Source organism: Theropithecus gelada, chromosome 9 (assembly GCF_003255815.1).
Source record: "Theropithecus gelada isolate Dixy chromosome 9, Tgel_1.0, whole genome shotgun sequence".
NCBI lineage: Eukaryota > Metazoa > Chordata > Mammalia > Primates > Cercopithecidae > Theropithecus > Theropithecus gelada.
In genome coordinates, this window is record NC_037677.1 from 40,753,737 (window position 1) to 40,757,884 (window position 4,148).

The following is a 4,148-nucleotide window of genomic DNA, read 5'->3' on the forward strand; positions in this document are numbered from 1 at the left end:
GCAGGATTAGAGAATGGCAAGTATGTTAACAAACTCAGTGGAGTCATTAACTTGGGAATGGTTGCAAAAGGCAGCAAGATGAGAGAAACAGTATAAATTACCTTTTAAAATTTAGCATTCTGAAAAAAAGGCAGTTTTGAAAACCATAAATAACATATTTAGAATTGGGAAGAAATCCTTGGTTAGTATACTTAACAAAATAGATAAAGGAAAATAAGCTGAAAAGTAGGAAAAACACACTTTTATTTATATTTGAAGGGATATCCACTGTAATCAGTAATACAGGAGAATCAGTAATACAAGAGAATTTGCAGGTCTTACAGAATATGCTAAAACTGTGAACATGGAGATCCAAGAAATGTAATTAATGGCAAAGTGATTCTTTTAGCTAGTTGGCATTAGTGACCCATTAATGGTGGGAAATCAAATTTTTTGTGCTTTTCAGTGTTTGTTATGGAATTATTTTGAGCTGTAAATATTATTTCTCCAGTTCCTATGCCATAAAACACACATATATCTTAATTAAATCACTTGGGGCAAGTGCATTTCTTATGGAACCATATTCTATGTTACATCAAATTTTCCATCAGAGAAAAAAGTTTATAAACTAGTTTATGAACATTAAGGTTGATAAAGTGTACTAGACTTAGTATTGTGTTGACAGAAATCTAATAGTTCATTACTTCAGTACTAACTTCTGCTTTTACCAATGAAGAGTCTATCATCAACTTTTACTTTCCTTAGTATCATATCCAAATTAGCTGAGATAAATGGATAGAAGTGTATAATTAGTACCTTTATTGTGTGTGTGTGTTAGGTTGAATTTCTTGGAAACACAATACCTAGATTACAAACCTGAACATGTACCTCTGAAACTAAATTCAAAAACAAAAATCCATAAGCATTAGCAAGTATCCATTGCAATACTTTAGAAAAATCTAATAATTTATTGTGGAAACAGGGTATCGTCTCCTAACTATAACTCTGATCTGATTTATGAGCAATTGTACCATATCATATATATCACATATATCATATGTGACAGTTAATTTTATGTGTCAGCTTGGCTAGGTTATAGTACCAATATATTTGGCCAAACACCACCAGTCTAGATATTGCTGTGAAGATTTTTTTAGATACAGTAAACAGTTAAATCAGTAGACTTGGAGTAAAGCAGATTACCTTCCATAATGTGGTAGGCATCATTCAATTGGCTGAAGGCTGTAGGTCCCCAGAGGAAGAGGAAATTCTGCCTCCAGACTCAAGCTGCAGCATCAGCTCTTTCCTACGTCTTTAGCCTGCTGACTTGCCCTGAAAATCTCAGACTTAGACTTGCTAACTTTTTGCACTGAGTCACAACACATGAGCCAATTCATTAAAGTAAATATTGACGTAAATCTCGATAGATAGGTGTGTGTGTTAGGTGTGCGTGTGTATACACATACATGCATACATACGTGTATGTGTGTGTATATATATATTAGCTTTTTTTTGGTGTTTATGTTGCTGAAAGATCTTTATGCTTCTTAAATCTGTGACTTAATGTGTTTTAACAGTTTCAAAAAATTATCTCTTCACATATTTCTTTTAGCCATAAAACATCTGTTAAAGGGCTAAAAGAAATAAAATTTTAAACATATTTGCATCCCAAACGCACACAGAAATGCTAGTAACAAACTATAGAAATGATCCCTGAAAGTATAATCTTGAAATACTAAGAGTTCTTCAGAGATACATGTCTAGGTGGAGGGAAGGGAAGGAAAAATCAAAAGTACTAAATCTAAAAGAAGGTCATGAAAGAGAGCAAAAGGAACACAGAAAAGGTAGTCAATAGAAAACGATAATAAAGAGTTCATTTAAATCCATTGTGGAAAACAAAATGATGGAAAAAGATATATCAGGCAAAAGCTAACTTAAAAGAAATCTGGTGTGGCCATACTAATACGCTACAAAGTATACCAGAAAGAATAAACATTAGTATTGACAAGAAGGACTTTAATGAGGCTAAAATAATCAACTAAAAGAAGATGTATAATTCTACATTTGCATGGTCCTAATAGTATGGTCACAAAATATGTAAACTCAGAACTTTCAGAAATGAAATAGAGAGGCAAATCTTCAGTCACAGTTGGAGATTTTCACACACTTCACTGAGTAATTGATAAAATGTTTTGGTGTGGGTAGAACTTGCATAAGCTGTTGGCTAGAGAGCAAAATTGGAACACTCATAAGACTCTGACATTGTTCATTGAAGTCGAATATACACATAGCCTATGGCCAGAGATTTTACTCCAGAGTATAGCCAATAGAATATCAACAGATATGTACAAATGTTTACAGAAGCTATAGTTGTAAAAGACAGACTGCAAATAACTGAAATGATCATTTATACTAGAACTAGGAAATTGATTTGGATTTCATAATGATGATGATGGATTATCATCAGCAGGAAGAATGAATGAACTAATATGTGTAATAATTAAATGAATCTTATATATGATAGGTGAAATAAGTCAATTACAAATAAACCATATCATTCTATGAATAGAAAATTTTTTAAGAAAACAACATAGTCTTATAAGTCAAAGTGTTGGCTATATTTGGAACAAGGCAATAGTCACTAGAAGAGAACACAGGGAAGTTCTTGAGATTTAAATAAAGTTCTGTTTTCCTGAGACATGGCTAATGGCTTAATGGGTAATTTATCTTTGTGATAATTTATTAAGCTGGACACTTAAGAGTTGCACCCTTTATTTTATCCAAAATCTATTTTCAAGTTAAAGCATGTGATAGAATTGTGCAAAAACTGATTTTCTGATGAATTTAATCCTGTTCCATTAAATCATCACTTTCAAGTTCTATTCCTGAAGACAGGCTTGGTGTACCCTTTCAGGGCTTTCAGCAATATTCTCTAGTAAAGTCAAACTGAAGACACACTAGCAAAGCATCTTAGAAATTACATGGATTCCTTCCTGAACTACCATAACATCAGTTTTGCTTACTCTTGTGTTTTATACAGCATGTGTTAGGACTTATGATGTTGTCTGAGTATATATTTGGGTGTCCAGAAAGGATTATCTGGTACCTATGCAGGATTTCAGCCTTTTGTCTACATGTCATGACCTAAAGTCAACAGTGAGGAAATATTTCTTTCCTGCATTGATAAATAAAATCTTATTTTAAATCCTCTAAAAAAATGTGAGCATTATTTGGTTTCCCCTGCCACTCACTCCCAGTAGCTAAGAAATCTGTTTTTCTTCCCTTCTGAATGTTTTTCTCTCATTAGCTTTTTCCCGCAGTTCCGTCTTACTAGATGCCTAGATATGCATACGTCTTTTCCTCTCCTGCATTCAGTATGCAGGATGTGCACGTGCGTGGAGAGGCACAGGAGCTTGTGCTGTGGGGAGGGCAGAATCTTTCCTAGAATGGAGATTCAAGCATCCGGAGTGTCTTTGTGGTTTTTGCCTATTTTCTAACTGTAATAGAAATAACCAGTTTCTGCTTTTACGGAAGGAACCACTCTTGTTTAAAACTACAATTTTTGTGTTTGTGTCAGGTTTTTGTCTGGTTTGTGTTGAACAAAAAGATTGTTCTATGTGTGTGTTTTATAGTTTCACAGACTTTATTCATCCTAGTGGACAAAGGCAGGTAAAACACATGTTTTTTATTTTATTTTTTTCTCTGCAAAACTGTACTTTCAATAAATGACTGATTCTTAAATAGATGGTGATAATTTTTCTAGTGCAGAAATAAAGTCCATGCAAGTTTTATAAAACTTGGATCATACCTTTCAAAGTTCTCCTCGAGTTACGCATAGAAATGAGTACATGATCCAGAATTAGTTGCTTTCTAGAGCAAAGTGAAGGGAAGAGGGAAAGAACAAGAGAGTGAGTTCTGGGAATAACCATGTTTTCAGTCTCTTCCCAGGGAGGTAAATATATTTAAGACATATATTTAAGAAATTGCTTATATAATCTGTTCTTATAATTTGGTGTATTCCTTTGAATTAATATTTTCATTTAAGAAATACAGTGCATCCACACTTTAGGTAAATGAAGAAAAGGCTTTCAATGAGGTCATAAAGATTGTGATGTCCCTACTTTAGACATGCAAATCAACATAAGGAGATTCACTGAACAGGCACAAGT

At 33.4% G+C, this 4,148-nt stretch overlaps 1 pseudogene; it reads right to left on the bottom strand.

Moving 5' to 3' along the window:
* Positions 1 to 1,569: 1,569 nt before the first annotated feature.
* On the bottom strand, positions 1,570 to 1,708 carry LOC112632330 (annotated as a pseudogene).
* Between the last annotated feature and the right edge of the window lie 2,440 nt (positions 1,709 to 4,148).